The sequence below is a fragment of the Ambystoma mexicanum genome, chromosome 10 (assembly GCF_040938575.1).
Source record: "Ambystoma mexicanum isolate Mex_15411 chromosome 10, UKY_AmexF1_1, whole genome shotgun sequence".
In the NCBI taxonomy this organism is placed as follows: domain Eukaryota; kingdom Metazoa; phylum Chordata; class Amphibia; order Caudata; family Ambystomatidae; genus Ambystoma; species Ambystoma mexicanum.
The window spans coordinates 1,479,451,748-1,479,469,855 of NC_090932.1; the positions used below are offsets into that span (position 1 = coordinate 1,479,451,748).

The following is an 18,108-nucleotide window of genomic DNA, read 5'->3' on the forward strand; positions in this document are numbered from 1 at the left end:
GTATTCACTTTCTTATTGAGAACCGGTTTACTTCTACAGGACACCTAATGCATGCTCATGATGAACCCGTTTCAGTTTTACTATTAAAATGCTTAACTTATGAAAACAACCATGTTATTGAAATAATACAAAATAAAACCACATTTCATTTGACAACTCAGTTTTTCTATTTACTTTTCCCACTAATAAAGTAACTTTTTTTTACTTCACCACCAAAACTCCAACTACCACTATGTGTTAATAGCCTTGTAGAACTCGGGAGGGGTCATTATCGCTTGGGATAATGACTCTTCCCTCACTTATGGCCATCAGCTTTGCCTCGGGCCATAACTTGGTGGCAGGTCATTATCCTGTAATAATGACCCCTCCCACGGTCTCTAAGGCTATATTAGAGCCTGGCTACTTACATTTTCCATGGGGCCTTATAAAGGGGGATATTGCAGGATAGAAATAGCTCCAGTGATTCCAGGCGACCTACCTGGGGGATACAGAAGATCTCATCGCTACATTTTTGGAAGCAAATTTTAAACGGAAATTACACATCTTTAACTATCGCAGCATTGAAGTATGTATCTGACATTTTAGGTCAGTAGACATACTATTTTTCCCTTATTTAGTAGATGTTAATAATGGTTTTCTTTTCCATCTTTTCTTCTTTTGTCTTCTGTAGGATGTATTAGTATGCACTATATTTTTGTATGCACGTATGTGATCTTACTTGTGAAAGGTTTTACTGGTTAATCCAAACCCCAATAAAAAATATTGAGAAATAATGGTTGCTGTTCTCAATGGCAGTTTCATCTCTTTCTTAGAGGGTCAACCGCCATCTTCCAAATTATAGCGTCAACGGAATTCCACATGTGTTCTTGTGTAGACAAGAGCAATTCAAATATCAATTCGCATTAAGTACCCTTCTTGTAATTGGATGGTTCGGGGGAGGGGGTTTTGATATTGAGTATGGGCCCACATTATGTAAAGTGTGGGTTCTGCGCAGTAGGCCCCCATCCCGTTTGCGCTATGGGCAGAGGCATTGCTAGGGGGGCGGCGGCTGAGGGGGCTATAGCCCCAGGACTCTTGGTTGTAGACCTGGATATAAGCTCAGGGGCTAAAACCGAAAGGCTAGCTAGCCCCGAGTCCCGACATTAGCGCAGCCCCAGATCTTTTCCAGACCTAGCAACACCCATGGCTATGGGTCCCCTGGATTGCTATGCAAGAAGAACCCTACTGTCATACCATATGCGCAAGCGATCCACCAGCACAAGGGCTGTCCAAAAGTGGTCATTCCTGATCTGCAGAGTGGTATTCCCCATCCAAATCAGGCAACATGCATGTGCTCTGCTGCAGGTTTCCATGGGAACATAATTGTGTCTAGGGAAGTGCATCTCCAAGGGGAAAGCGGAATGTGTGCGTACACATTTAGAACGCCTTCCTACCCATCGACCAACGGCACGGCCTTTGCAATGGGGCCAGCAGCGTCACAGGTCCTTTTACCCCGGTCATGTACTGCACCCTAGCGGGGTGGGTGGGGAATGATGGGCCTGACACCCCCTCAATACACCTAGCTGGCTTTTTGGCTGGGTCCTGCCCTATGCTGTAGACTGTCCCGCATGTTTGTAATGCTGCACATTATAAAATGTGATCCTAACACAGGCCTTGTATGAGGGAGAGTATTTGACAGGGGTCATGAACCTCACACACGACCCAGTCGGCTTGTTTCTAGGGGTTGGAAAGCACTGACTTCCCAGAAGATCTTGACTACACAACGAAGGAGAAAAAGTAAAAATAGTTGTTACCCAATATGGTGCGAAGTTTAAAAATGACACAGCAAATAGTGTTATAAATTCAACGTGTGTAAGGTTTTAGGGCATCAACTTCTAGCTCCATACTTCCCATGCATCATAGTCTTATCTCCCAAAACATTGTTTAAGGGTTCACAAGGAACAAAGGGAGCATCCCAGAATACTTCCAAGCTTCAAATGCCGGCAATTCCGATGTTTTGGCAGGATTCCTGTCTCCCCAGCCGCGAGTGCTGCTGTGCTGCAGGCCGCCCTGGCATGTCTCACAGCCTTGCAGTGACAGTATATGTGTTGCCTATGTGCACGCCATGCACTGGGGGGCTTCCTTACATGTTCATGCGTTTCCTCTTGCGCTCGTGTTACACCAGTGGGTGCTGCTGCTCGTTGTTGCTGTAACACGGGCGAGACTTAAGCACCTTTTACTGTGGACCTGCATTTAACCCCAGTGGCCCAGTGTGGCCACACCTGACCCCCAGAGAGGGATATTTCAACCATGCACTTAGTATTCACTTATTCATTTTGAAGCTGGAGCTTGGGATGTTTTTTTTTTTTACATTTAAATTACACAGTGAACTCCCAAAAATGATAATATGACCCCGAGTTGGTCCATGACATACGGTGTTCGTGCAGACTTCGGAAATTGAAAGCGAGCCAGCGGGAAGGAAAACAGGATGCCTTCTGAAAGCGCGGGGAAGCGGATGGGCGCGAATAAACAACGGGAGCAAGGCAAAGGCGGCCGTGTGGGAAGGAGTAAATCACATTATGACATGAAACCGTTATATGTGCAAAAGAGCATGGCCGCGACGCCGAGCCTTGCCAGACACCAGCCACAAATAGGCATAGGAGGTTTGCAGACTATGGGCCTCATCGCTAGTCGGTGGTATACCACCGGGTAACCGCCCAACGCAAATAGCGTTACTGCAATTCGGTCCGGCGCTATTAGCGGTAAGTCCCCATTCATATTGGGTCCTTTGAGGCATTTTTTTCGGCACTATTACTGCGGTGCTAATAGCGCCCAAAATGGGCAGAAAGTGACCAGATTTACCCCCATCTCAGAGCTGGGGGTAAATCTCCAAATTTCCGCCCCCTTGTAGTTGGGCAGAGTGCTAATGCGGCGGCAAGAGCGTTACTGCCATATTTGTACCGCTCCGTCCCAACTTGTGATGAGGCCCTATATCGCCTGCATGTCCGGTCGGTTAGGTTCCTGCTCCCCGTCTTTAAATCCACCTATGGTCTTGTGTGTCCTGCCCACCCCCATTACCTTCCTGAGTGCATCTTGCTGAACTCTCCCGCTTGGACTCTGAGCTCCTCTTCTCGCAACAGCCTATGTACTCCCCCATCCAAACCAAACCCACGCAGTTCCCCCCCCCAAGAATTTTTGAGGAATAATTGGTTACAATGGTGCATTATGCAGCACATTTTCTGTGAAAAATTGGGTACAAAGCCAGACAGTTTGCAACCGGTTTTCTAAGGCAACTGATAAAAAAATAAACAATAGCTGCAAGTCACCAACAGTTTACAGGAGCATTTCCCCACAATATGTGCCAGCATCAAAAACATTTTCACGCTAGCTGTGCCCATACATTTCCATGCTGGCTGCTCATATATATGCTAGTATTCTCATATAAGAACATACTCAGTAATGATACTATATGAAAACATGTCCAAGCTGGGTCTGCCAATATATTCTAGTACCCTGCATGTAAAAACACGCTCCTGTTGGCTTTGGCAATACAATTGCCATGCAATAAAAAGAAAAGATGTCCAAACTGACTATTCCAATGTGGACCAATCTAGACACGTAATAACACTTATCATGTTTTCTTTATTACAGAGGCCCAGTAAAAAATACCATGCCAGAGTAAGGTAAAATAGCTACACTGGCTGCAAACAAAATACCAGTCTAGCCACATAGTAACGCTTATCATGCTTGCTGTATCATACATGTCCAGTAAAAAATGTCATGCCACAATAGGAAATGGCTAGACTGGCTACACCAACATGCCAGTCTAGCCACATAATAACACCTATCATGCTTGCTTTATCATAGATGCCCAGTATAAAATATCTCTCCCCTCCTTGTCTAAATCAGAGCCCCGGGCCGGCAGAAACCCAACACAAGCACACACAAATTCAATAGCGCATTCGCTCGCTCGCTCACTCATTCAAACACACATTCACACAGGATTCACACAGGGTTCAAACAGCATTCACTCGCTCATTCACATGTGCACCCATACACTCGCTCATTCACACACTCACCCAACCATACATATATAATATACTGACTATTTCACACATGCATGCATAAACACATATCAATATACACATCATACACCTACAAGATTTTTCACCTACCTTCAGCCTCGGTCTAGATGCCTCTCCTTGCAGAGATGCTGCCTCCTTTTGACAAGGGACCTCCATCTTCCAAGCACAATAACAGAAACCACAGAGCGATTCCTGGTTCCTGCACATGCGTGCAGGAGCCAGAGTGCCACATTGTCAGGACCCTATTCAGTCTGAATCTGAGGGGAGGTGCAGGTGCGCCCCCTCGGACCTTCTGACGTGCAGTTTCTCAGCTTACATTTCCAATGGGCCATGCAAAGCTGGGAAAGCAAAACACCCCCAGTCTTGCATGGTCCATTGGACATGTGCACTGGGGGGAAACAAACTGTCAAAGGAAAACGACATTTCCCTTTGACAGTTTAAGCTGCCGCTCCTCCATAATGGACAAAGGTACTGGCGGGTCGGTGCTCCCTTACCTATTAGGGATGAGCTGCCCCTCACAATAAGCATTCTGTGCAAAGCAAAGAGCCAGCAAAGAGGAAGGTCATCTTGATCCACTGTCATACTCTACGTTGTATGGCTTAGTTAGAAGACTTTCCAGTATATGAAGGGGGTCTTATCGTCTCCACTCTCATCAAGGTTTAACCACTCATGGGGGAAATGCACTGGCATTATTTGGAGTTAGCTGCCGCCTCCACGCCCCTTTGCAATATATTGCAGAAAAGTAGAAAATGTCCCTTCCCTGCATTATTACAAATTGTACCACACCGATGTGACAGACTACTATAGAGAATCCATGCCCATTCACAAAAGAGGTTAGAAATAGAAACAGTAACAAAACGAATGCATGTGTAACCCCCATGCATTTGGGGACTGTTGGATTCTATTTTACTGGCCTGGAAACAGGCAAACAAGTCTTCCTGGGTCTGAAGGGGTTACACTCTGCGCCATATTTCCTGGTATGATGTCATGCTGACCTCTTATTGGAAGGGTCATTCTGAACTGTACTTGACTGTAACAATAATAATAATAATAATGATGTAAAAGGAGTCCCTGACAGAGAGGTGTCCCTGTTAGAATCTCCTCAGTCTCCCCACCCACATGGGATGAATGAAGTCACTGGAGCGCGGCCAACTCATACATTGAGACATGGCTGCTGAGGCACCTTATAAAGCAATAGACATCACCGCGCAGTGGAGCCAGGCCAGCTGACTGTTGGAGGGTTCCATAGACAATCATTTCTAGGTAGGGACTGAAAGTGGAATGGGTGGAGGGAAGGGGCATCCACTCTGCACACAAGGTGATCCTTGTGCTACTGTGCATACACACCAGACTGGAGAACCTGGGTGAGGCGAGAGGTGATGGAGAAGTGGCCGAGGGCCACTGTCTTCAGGAAGGCCTTCACAGGCGACCTCGTGTTCTGGAACAGTGTTGCACCTCTCCAGTGCCCTAGTCATGACTGGGAGGGGGATTTATTTGATCTGAGGTGCATATGATTGCCCGGGACTAGGTTTTCCCTCAAGTAGCCAGCTTTGGTGGGTGGGATGTTGTCGTTCTTGAGAAATATGTTCCTAGAAGTCTTGACAGGTTACAAGAATTCCATAACTATGAGCATTAGATGCTGCCCTGTATCTCGAGATGCAGCACTGTGTTGTGTCCAATAAGTGCATTACAGGGGGTACACGTATGGATCTGACATAATTATAATGAATTATAATTGGTTATTTATAATGCGCTTAATACCAAAGAGGTTTCTAAGCGCGGACCCGGGAATGGAACCTTTGTTGCTCTGCGTCGTTTTTCTTCCGAGACGAGCGCGTTGCCACTGTGTTATACTACCCGTGCCCATAACACCAGTATGACTCGTAGGGTTAGTAACTTATTTCCATCCCGTGTATAGGCAATGGAGAGTTTACCTGGGTCAGTTGGACTCTTACTCCTCATCTGGATAAACCACAATGAACTAGATACATCATTATTTATACTTAAGTTGCAGACACGTCTATTCACATACTATTATTAGTTTTTACCAGAAAATTAAGAACACCAAATACAATATAGGTTGTCCTCTGTTTATGCTGTGCCTGTTCACCGCAGATAATAGTTTGGGTCCTGTTGCTCGCATATAAATAGGTGGAGGCATGTTTCCAACAGTAAGTTGTACCAGGGAACCTCCATCAAAAGTAATCTAAGGGATAAAAAAGTAATTAAAAAAAGGAGCGTGCACCAAGCACGAAGTAACGCGAATTTATTGGACCCAAACAGCTGGAAAGCACGTTTCAGACTCAGACAGCCCTGTGGAACTGAACTGAATGAAGTGAGCTGGCAACGCCGCCCAATGCGGCTAAACATTTATCCAAAATTAATCAAATTATCACATAAAAATGTAGTTACATTTTTAAGGAATGTCATAAAAACTGATTGGTGGGATTACATCAGTCCCTTATATCAAAATATATGTTAAATGATCCTAATTGGTTGCTTCAACCTTTGGCCACAGTTATATTAACACCCCTCGTGACGTCACATACCTTCCCATACCGCCCCTCTATTACGTGATTGTGCTGAACAGTCAAAAAACGTTTGTTTGCTTTTGGTTGGCAGTGTCCAATATACAAAACTGCTTGAGATGGCAAGGGGCAAGCCTTTCACACCGAGCCGTACCAATGGTGTGCTCCATGGACATCAGCGAGGACACTGTACAACGTGGCACCCATGGGACACCAAAACCTCCCTCCGCTGGCTGTTTCCCCGTCCCTTGCCCCATAACCCTAACCCCAATGCTCTGGCCCCTGAGATCCCTTCTCACGCCTTGCTGCCAAGTGTAGTCTGACCACACCATGGCTGGAGTTTAATTAACTGCATTTATTTTCTATTTCTCTGCCAATTCTCCTCATGCACCCAGGTGCCTAGCTCGTTGGCCACGAAAGTATCTTTTAGAATAACTTTGCTGTGGCTGCGTTCACCTGGCAACCTTTAGCCGTGCAACTTTTCAGCACGCTGTTTCTGCTGAATGTTCAGAAAATACATTCTGCTTGTCACACAAGGGCATGCAGCTCTTTTCTTATGAGGTGTCTGCGAGAAATGCTTTCTTAACGTGGGCCTAGAACCAAAATGGCTTCTCTACTGTTCACATATTGCTAAAAGAAAAGCCCCATACCCTAAGCCCCCTATGCAATCTTGCACCCCCACTCTGTGCGCGCTCTATACAACTACCTCACACTGCCCCCAAAACACCCACCCATCCTTGAGTTCCACCCTGGGATTTGTCATGCTGCACCTGCTTCTGTGTCACCTTATGCAAGCAGCACCACGTTCATTGACATCCCCACCCCCAGTGTCACCCACTACATCATCCTTGACATCATCACGTTACTTGCGCAACTTGTATGTGCACCCCTTAGCAGCGTTGAATCGCAGAGCATAGTTTGGGTCCTACTGCTCGCATATCCATAGGTGGAGGTATGTTTCCTTACAGTAAGTGCACCCCGCATTCTGGAGTCTGCACTATCTATCTAGCCGGGGGAGATGTCTATGATCCCAGACAAACTCTCGGTCTCCTGTTTGACATGTAGCACCACAGCTTGGGACACTTATGGCCTGGGTTTGCCCTGTGATGGTTGACATGCACCAAAGGATAGAGCAAATTCAGGCTGTCAGAAACACAGCTTGCACTGTACCAGTTGTATTCTCACAATTTGGCAGATTCTGGAATTACTGCAAGCGGCATCTACAGGGGAAAAGTGGGGTAAACGTATGGAGAAGAGTAACATATGCATGCAGGCATTCATAGGACTGCTTGCTGGCTAGAATGAAAAGATCAAAAATGTAAATTGCTCTTGATAAACATGGTGAAAATATATGAAGCTAATGTTGGAAACCAAGTGCAGACTGCAGGGTTTGAGAAGCCAAAGAAGTTGGTAAACTAGACCGAGATGATAATCAAAATATGCATGAAATAATCTGAACAAGAGTTAATTGTGCTAGTATCTATACAAAACGAAAATCTAGATTCTTTTGGGAAAAAGGGGAAACCCTTCAGGTGGGAAATAAAAGGGGAACCTATTGAAGTAGTGGATTCCTATGTCTATCTAGGCCTTAAGTTAGCAAGGAATGGTCGTTGGGCGGTGCATATTAATTACCAGGCTGAAAGGGATCAAAGTAGACTTAAAGGGCTATTAAGAGTCTAGAAACGATACAGAGCTCTTAGGCTGGAAACGTGCATGCAGGTTTTCAAGTTAGAGGTGTCATCACAGATGCTGTATGGCAGTGAGATTTGAGGACATGGTAATTGCAAGCCTTTGGAAATAGTTCAGTCATGATTCCTGCGTCAAGCTCTAGGCATACCACCTGGGTGCACAAACAGTGCACTAAGAATTGAACTAGAGCTCCAGAGTATTGCTTCTCTAACATAGTCCTGACCTGATGTACATTTCTATGCTACAATTGGGGTTTCAGATGATCCAAAAACCCTAACTGGCTTCCTTGCGATGGAGGCAGGGTCAAATATGCTGGGCACAAGGAAGGAAGTAAACTCTGGGACAAGTTTATAGTTGAAAGTGGGGCAGATACTCATGCGGCCAATTTGGCACAAGTTAAATTGGCCATTAAATGTTGGTCTAGATAAAGGGCATTGGTTGTGGAAGCAGATAGAGCCAAATCTTTTCCTTCACTTGTAATATACTGTGAGGGCTCAGAAATGAGAGACAGACACTAGGTCGGTGTATTCTTAAGTAAAGACATTTTTATTATATAAAAATGGTTTGGAAAAACACCTCTCTAGCCATATTCTAAAGTGGAACTTCCCTACCTAGAAACTAAACCTAAGGATATGTCTGTGTCAGGATGTCAGTAACTGAAAAGCCGTCCTTGTGTCCAAAACAACCTATCCTGACCCTCACACTTAACTTATAAACATACAATTAAATGTGTAAGGAAATGTCTTTAACTTGATGTTAGAAAAAGTGTTCACAACCTGAAGTGCAAGACTGACTCCAACAAAAATGTTCTCCAAGAGAAAGATCCCTGGATCCAGAAGGGGGTTTGTTTCCCCTGGATTCTTAAACATGATGGCAAAATGTCTCTTTCGCTAACAGTTCCTTGGTGTCTTTAATGGACTTCAACTAAAATGTTCTGTTCAAGCACACAGTCCTGCAATAGTCTTTCTGTAAAGGTTCTTATAACTCGGCAGATTAGCTGGTATACTTCCCTCTCAGGAATCCTTATTCAATTTTCAGCTGCCTGGTGTACTTGCCGGCCAGGAATCTGTGTACAACTTCAACTGTCTGGTATACTCGCCTGCCAGGACTTCATATGTGTTTTACAGTTCCTTTGATATGCCACAATAGCATATTTATTTATTTTTTATTTTTTACATTTGTAAAGCGCACTGCAGCCCGGAGGCATAGAGGCGCCGAAAGCAGTGCGTAGGAAGGCTTGATTAAGGGTTTCAAAAAAGCCGCCCCAGAGAGTTCTTAAAAATACATACGGTGTTACAGATACATAGGTCCTAGGTAGCGGACAAGAACCAGGCACATTATTTGAAGAGACTAGTCTTGATGGCCTTGCGAAAGGCAGTGTGAGAGTCAAGTAGTCTGATGTGCGGTGGAAGTGCGTTCCAGAGGGTGGCTGCCATGGTGGGGAAACTAGTGCCACCAGCACGCACTCTGCAGGTTTTTGGCACAGTTATCAAGTTGGAGTAGGCCACTCTGGAGGGCCTGGAGGCACCGGGTTTGGAAAATCTCTGGACGAGATATTTAGGGGCCTGATCGTGAAGACATTTGTGCGTGAGGGCAAGGGTTTTGAACAAGATTCTTTCCTTGACCGGTAGCCAGTGGACCTGACGCCTGAGGTCCGAGATGTGGTCCCGGCGTGAAAGTCCAATGGCGGCCCTTAGGGCATTATTTTGGACTAGTTGAAGTTTAGCAAGGTTTTTTCCTGAAGTCCCTATTAGAAGGGCGTTGCAATAGTCCAATCTTGAGCCAATGATTGCCCTGGTGATAGTAAGGCAGTTCTGTTGGGAGAGGTACGGTCTGATTGCGTTGAGGAGTTTGGAGTTGTAAGCTGAGGAGGATGCAATGGCATTGAACTGCCTGTTCATGTTCAAGTTCGGGTCCAGGTAGACGCCCATGGTCTTGACCGTTTGGGAGACAGGGATTGGAATGTTATCTATGGTGAAGGAGTTGTATTGCTTGTCCAGCTTGCCCAAGGTGGACGGGGAGCCAATCAGCATAACCTCGGTTTTCTCGCTGTTGAGGCATAACCAGTTTTCTGCCATCCAAGATTGGATCGTAGAGTAGATGGAATTGAGCGTGTTCAAGTCCGACAGGTAATCCCCGGAGAGGGGGATAAGCACCCGAGTGTCATCAGCATAGTTCGTGTATGAGATGCCCAGAGCGTCAAGGATCTTGAACAGCGGCCTCGTGAAGAGGTTGTAGAGGGTTGGGGCGATGCATGAACCCTGTGGGACGCCACATTGGATGATGCTCGGGTCAGCGCAAGAAGAGTCGGAGAAGACCTTCATTGCTCTGTCCTGCAGGAAGGAAGTTATCCAGTTGCAGGCAGTGGGGCAGAAGTTGGCTGCAGTGGAGAGATGGTGGCAGAGGGTCTTGTGATCCACCAGATCGAAGGCAGCTGATAGGTCCAGAAGGAGGAGTAGAGCAGGTTTGCCTGCATCTCTGAGGTCGTCCATCTGGTTCTTGAGGTCAAGAAGAGCCGTTTCGGTGCCATGATTTGGCCTGAAGCCTGACTGCCGAAGACCAAGAAGATGGTTTTCTTCAAGGAATTTTTGTACTTGCTGGTAAGCTGCTTTGTCCAAGATTTTTAGTAAAAATGGGACAGTGGTAATGGGCCTATAATTCCCTGGGACCGAAGGGTCTAGGGTGGGTTTTTTGAGGAGCGGGCGAACCCATGCTTCCTTAAGCTCAGCTGGAACATGGCCAGACTTGAATGAGGCATTAATGAAGGCAGTGATGATGGGGACAAGGGCCGGGGCACAGTTCTTGCTCACCTGAGCTGGGCAGACGTCTCCTTTACAGTTAGAAGGCTTGATGGATCTGAGGAGGGAAGAGACTTCGGTTTCAGTCATGTCCTTAAACTCAAACAGAGGGGCTTGGCTGGTGTCAGTTAATGGAATAGGGGAGCCAGTGTGTTTGGCTAAAAGGTTGATGAGTGCCTTTTGGTGTGCAAGGATCTTGGTGTGAAGAGTGTCCAATTTTTTCAGCATGGTGGATTGAATTTTGTTACACCAGGCTTCATCCTTTAGGAGAGTGGGAGGGGGGGGCAGGGGTCTCCAGCTCTCTAAAGATGGTGAAGATTTCCCTGGTCCCTGATTTGGCTTCTGAAATTCTAGCGTCGAAGGAAGACGCCTTAGCCTTGATTATGGAGTTTTTATATTCAGTGGATAGGGCCTCGAAGGCTGCTTTGGTGGTGTCTTTGGGGTTATTCTTCCAGGCAGAGAGTGAAGCTCTTTTTTTGGAACGTAGCTGTAAGAGCTCCTGGGTGAACAAAGCATTGGTATGTTTGACTTTTTTAGCTTTTTTGAGGGTAAGTGGGGCTACAGTGTCAACGGCCGTGGTGATGATCCTCTTGAAGTCTTTAGCGAGTACTGTTGGATCGTTAGAGAAGGGCGGAGATAATGCAGGTACCAGGAGATGTTTAGTGAGGTTCTCTTTTGTGAGCTGCCGAGAGCTTCTGGTGAGTGCGGCAGGGAGCGAAGTCGTTGGCCTAGGCGGCCCTTCCGATGTGGTGATGACAAAATTAATACAATGGTGGTCGGACCAAGGGATAGGGGAGATGTTTTTGACCTCAAGGGCGCAGTTGTGGTGGGCAACCCAGTCTAGCGTCCGCCCTTTGGAGTGGGTGGGCCTGGAGATAGATTGGGAGAACCCAAGGTTGGAGAGAGCTTTATTGAGGGCAGTGGCGTGGGAGTCCTTAGAGTCACTGAGACTGAGGTTAAAGTCACCTAGGAGGATAACTTTGGATGAGCTTTTTAGATTGTCTGAGCGCGAGTGAATCAGGACTTCCTGGAAATCAGTGCTCGGTCCAGGTGGGTGGTAGACAACATGGAAGGCAATGGTACAGTTGGTTGAGAGCTGGAGTTTGAGCAAGAGGTAGTCAGAGCTCTGACCCAAGTCCACTTGAATCCTCCTGAGTTGTAAATTCTCCTTGGCAATGACAGCCACCCCCCCACCTCGGTGAGTGGAGCGATCTTGTCTGTGGATGGAGTACCCTTCCAGGATGGCAAGTGAGAGGGCAGGGCCAGATGTATCGTTTAGCCAGGTTTCACTGATGAAGAGTATGTCGAGTTTATTGGAGGTGATAAGGTCATGGATATCAAGGGTGTGCGCAGGCAGGGACCGGGCGTTCACTAAGGCACAATATAATGTGGTGTCCTTAGTGTGCAGGGTGTGGCCAGTAGTGGCAGGAGTTGCCACCGTGTGAGCTAGCAGTGCAAGGCATGGCGCGACACTATTCACAGGGGCAGCAATCATAGAAACAGGCAACAAAGTACAGGGCGCAGCAGTATTAGCAGGGGCAGCAGTCATGGAAGCAGGCAACAAGGTACAGGGCGCATCGGTATTAGCTGGGAAGCAATCATGGAAGCAGGCAACAAGGTACAGGGCGCATCAGTATTAGCTGGGGCAGCAGTCATAGAAACAGGCAACAACGTACAGGGCGCAGCAATATTACCAAGGGCAACAGGCCTTGATACTGGCAAAATATTGCAAGACACTTCATCTGTAGCAGGGTCAAGGAGTTGCTAGACGTGAGGTGAGTCGGCGAGTCCCGTGTAGAGCAGGTACGGCGCGTGACCGGTGACTGACGTGGGTAGGTAGGTGCGGCGTTCCGCCAGCATGTGTATCTTGGTGCGGGTCGATGAGGCACCAGAGCAGAGTGCCGTAAGGAGCGTGGACGTAGGTTCTGCTGCGGGCTGGATGGAGGCAGGCGAGTATGTGGTACTTCGTATATCTATCTGTGGTAATATTTTACTAAAATATATTTGCTCAATCTTCTTCCCCACCTTGGCATCTCATGTATCTGTATTGGAGTTTGCCATTATATATTGTCTTGTCGGCATTCAAGCATTCCTCTTCTTGAATCTTTTCTTTATACTTTGCCTTGGCTGCATTTAAACAAACTTTGCTTTGTATATTTTCCGCATAAAACATTCTTCTTATTTGGTGTTGAATTTGTATTTTGCAAACTTTGCCTATGTACATTTTCTGTACTAGCACTCTTGTAACATTAAATCACTCTTTTGTACGTTTGTCGGGACGTGTCATGATCTCTGCTTCCAAAAGGTCAGGGTTTTCCCAACTCCCTTGGAAGCAGATCCATAACCCAGGTTCCGAGTGCCAACCAGTCCCAATTGGGACCTTTTGGACCCAGTCCTGGTGCCAGTCCTAAGGTGCGTTTAAAGACATTGGGGAACTTTAATACTCACGTGCCATTACTCCTTTCCACATCTAACCCAGTGGGTATTCCGGCACCCTGCAGCCGCTCGAACTTGTACCTGCAAAATAAAAAGACAGTTAGAGCGCATCGTGAAGCAGGCAACAAGCGCTTACTTACGTGCTTCCAGGCGCTTCTATTCATCACACGGGCTCCATCTTCAACTCACTTCAGCCCGTCATCCACCATCGCCGGAACCCTGCAGAACAAGAGACATCATTACTAAAGACTTTAAAGACATTAGAAGTACTCGAAACTTACCGTTCGTGCAGTAAACGACGGACAGCAGTCCTCTGAAGTCAAGAGGCCTGCTCCCCTTATCCAGTGAAGAAACTGGTTACAGCACCCTGCCCCGAGGCAGATGGAGAGCACGGCGTTAACTTACCCAAGACATCTTACCCTTCGAGTCAAACATACAGTGCACAGAGGTCCAGCCCAAAGAGCCAGCCGTGTGGTACACATCACCTTTGAAGATACGGTATACGCCCAGTCAAGACCGGTGCCTCTACGGGAATCAGGTGAGCGTTACAGGACGACCCGGGATCCCCAACTGCTTCGGGTAGACTCACTGGTCTTTCACAGCATCTCTGACGTTGCTCACACCTCTCCGTTATGGCATCTGCTTCCGGCTTTCAGGTTGGTGTGTGCTGACCCTCTGCAAACAACTGGCACAGCTCCACGGTCACATGCCTGCTCTCGGTCTTGGGCCGGGATGAGATCTGCTGCCTCATAGAGCAACCAGACCTCCAGGAGCTTCTGCACCATTCCCGCAGCGTTCCTTGTCCTATCCCACTGGCCGCCGCTACCTTTCTAGCTTTGTCTGTGTGCTTTGCGTTCTGGTACCCCGGCGTGGATGTCAATGTCTCCTCCTGCTCTGCTCGTCTCCAAAATGGAGTCTCCATTTTTAAATGTCTCGCTCATTGCAGGTTTGGGAAAACAACTAGCCTGCATGTTGTATTTCGGCTACTGTCATTGTGCACAAATTCCCTTGCCCTCCTCTTTGTCTCAGTACCTCAGTGGTTATGGGAGTTGAGGTCCATAACTTTCTTTGGGCTGTTAACCCCAGGATGATTTTTCTCACGGGGTTCATAAAAAGGCACATCAAGAACAAAAGATTTTATGTGTGTATTACGGCGGTTTGGGTGAAAGGTAGAGGGCCTATCTATAATGACAATAGGCCATTAAGAACTCAGGTATAAGAGGGTCTTCCTCATGGGGAAAGGGGAACACTGACTCCTCCAATGGAGTCATGACATCTCTACGGTAGTTGTCTCCTCCGATGTGAGCCTCTCTCATATAAATGCCGCCAGGGTCAGGACCATGTAGCGGCTACCGTCCCCTGGCCACATGGGAGGTGGTCACCGCTGGGGAATCTGTGAAGGCTCCACTGGATTTGTCACAGTACTTTGAGGCAAAAGGGAACCTATTATTCCCCGGGCATTTTAGTGGTATAAACTTGCCCACAGGGAGGAGGCTGCTGATTATGGCTCGGCTAAACCTGCTCCCGCTTGTCAAAAGAACAAGTTGGTCCACAGCCCCACCAAAATGCTTGTGCGACATGGGGCTCGGTGAAGATCTGGCACACCTCTCTTTGGTTTGTCCATTTTATAAAGCAGAGACAATGGCATGGTTAAAACCACACTTTCTGGAACATAATGCTAGATCTTGCAAGGAAGCCATGGCCTTAGTGATTAAATATGTCGAGCCCCAGTTTCTGTTCAATCTGATTAAGTTGATAGATAAGGCCCTAAACAAAAGATTGCATAAAATAGCACCCTGGAAAGGCAGATGTTGTTTTAATGATGAAATATGCAGCAATATTTGTTCTTCGTGGATGATAGCTTATAATTCTGTTTGAACTCTTTAATTGTAAACTATTTGTACAAACTAATGTTGTTGCTAGAAACAAATCGAGTAACAAATTGAACTGATTTTTATCATGTGTCTTTGCTAATGGAGTAAACCTGAATACACTTTTAAGAAGAATGAGAATGTATTGCTCTCTCTCTCTTCTTCTCTCCCACCACAACCACCGCTCCCTCCATCCCTCACTCCCACAAACACCCTCTCAGGATAAAGCTAGGTGGGATTCCCAAAAAGCATTGACACCAATATGGTTGTTTTTGAAGGGTTTAATGAGGTGCACAAAAGCTCCCTGCTTTAAAACAAAAATACTCCTCCTCTTATTGGTCTTAGCCTCTGGTCACAGTCCTTTTGGATGTACTGTCCTACTGGTGTTTCCATGGGCTGTCCATGTTCAACTAAGACAGATAGGCCAGTAGCTTTCTTCACCAGATCATCCAGGAGCACATCCGCCTGTGGGTGGAATCCTCACAGATCTTCAAGTGGGGAGGTATGCTTTGGAGACCCTCAACCTAATGAGTCTGGAATAAACCTTGCCCCAGGCCAGCACACCCTCCTTGTCACCGCACAATGTTTTCACTCCTACATCCTCTGTGGATGCAGCCCTTCAGATTGGGGTATCTCTACTAACCCAGGACGATCCTTTATGGGCTTGATGCCCTCTTGCTCGGTACTCTACCTTAACCCTCCCTCTTTCGGTTTCCTGGAGCTAAACCCCCTTTCCTTCACCAACCACCCCCTTTCTCTAGTGATATTCCCTCACCATCTCCAACAGCTTTCTCACCTTCTCCTCTTCATCTTCCTCAAATGTTTTTCTCCTTCCTCCAGACACTCTCTGAATTCCTCCTTACGGGGTTCTACAACCTCCCTTAAATCTTCCCCACATTCCCTTCTCCAATTCTCCAGCCTCCTTAAATCCTTCTCCACCTTACTCCGTCTGATGTTTCCAACCTCCTACACTATGCATTCTATCTCCTTCAACAACTCTCCACCTTTCGCCATCTGATGTTTCCTAACCTCCTTTACTACACGTTTAACCTCTTTCAAATCCTCTGTACCTTCTTCTTTCTGATGTCTTACAACTTGCTTCAACTCTTTCTTCCCTTCTAACTCTCCACCGTTTCCCTTCACCCCTCTATGGTCATCCAGCCTCCTCCTACTGTCTCTGTGCCTCTGGCTCCTTCTGCTCATCACCTCTCTTGAAACGATGTTCTTCCTCTGCTCCAACAAATCACACATTGGTCTGAGTGTTTGGTCCTTTTATAGCGTATTGGAAACAGCGCTGGGCTGGCTCTTTCCTCATTGGCTTGCACTTGTACCCCAGTATAAGAGCTGGCTTGTGATTGGTTGGCCCCGTATACTTCATTCTAGAGCCAGCTTTGCGAGACAAAGGCTATAAGAAGGGTGTCGGCCATCTAGGATTCTATTTGGCCTGACAGGTTTACTCTGGTGGTTGGCAAGTCACCTTTTCTGCCCCCACAAGAATCTGGTGAGCCTTTGGAAATGCCTCTCAGGAATCTTGTGTCTCCACTGTGATGGCCTTGTGGAGTTTGGTATTTGCATTTGTGAACAATGCAGGACCCGTTCTTCCGTGATGATTTGAAATGCAAGCTTGCAAATGCCGCAGCAAGTGTCTGTGTCCGTGGGATGCATAAAGACCCATTGGTTCAAACAAGATTGTATCTAACGGTCGTTTCTCTCTGGATTCTGTTTATTTATACTTAAATGTGCCTCCCTGCCTTCTATGAAAGTCTGGAGGGGGGAATTGGACCTGATATAGGGGAAACGGGGGAATTTGGGGAGCGATAGTTGCTTTGCGATAATCCCCTGCTAAGCAAATAGGCTGCAGTGCAAGTTCCCAGATGAGCCCTCGTATACTTCTTCCAGTGTCAACATCCTGCACCATAGGTGGATCCCCGGCTCCTAAGACCCATGCAATGCTGGCATTTACAGACAAGTAGGGGACATCTTCACAACCTCTACCAGACTCTTCCATCTTTTTTATTCAAATTAAACATCCTTCTTTTAATGTTTGTGCCTACATCTTTTTTTGACATCATTGCTGTTTAGGACCTACCTGCCTATGGACCATTCTGTTAGAGGAAAACCTACCAATTGGTGCTCTATTACATTAAAATGTTTACTCTGATTGACTTACTTATATCGTAGTCCTTATTCTAGCGCAGATCAACCACGGTTTTGGTGAAGGAACAACTGTTAGTCTACAGGTGATTCTGATGGTCAGATGGGTCCAAACCTACCACAAAAGTGAGAATCCTCATTTGTTTGTTGAGTCTGATCATCAGTTGCATCTACTCTTGTGAAGGCCATCAGGGCAGAAAAAGCAATGGACCACTAAAGTGAGAAGGCACTTCATTGGTGCATTTTTCTGTCTACCATCAAACTTCCAACAGGACCAGCCTAGACGGGCAGCTGTTTTCAGATATTGATAAAGTTCTACATTGTGTTGTCTGGGACTCAGTTTTTAAGGACACGCACATGACTGCAACCCCTAGTTATACAACAATAGGTGAATTAAGAAGCATCCTCAGAATCCAGGATCATCTTCTCATTTATAAGAGGAGATGGGCATGGACAAGTATGGTACCCTGTAATACTTAGCAGTGATCCAACTTGTAATTTTTCTATTGATTTTATTTTTAATAAGGCTTTAATTTATTTTTGAAGACAACATCCTGGGTTTACTTAA

General features: G+C 46.5%; 1 protein-coding gene across 1 annotated transcript in view; it reads right to left on the bottom strand.

Annotated features, from left to right (window-relative positions):
- The window catches only part of MORN3 (MORN repeat containing 3), a 360,155-nt gene that overhangs the window by 49,625 nt on the left and 292,422 nt on the right, over positions 1-18,108 (bottom strand). The window lies entirely within an intron of this gene.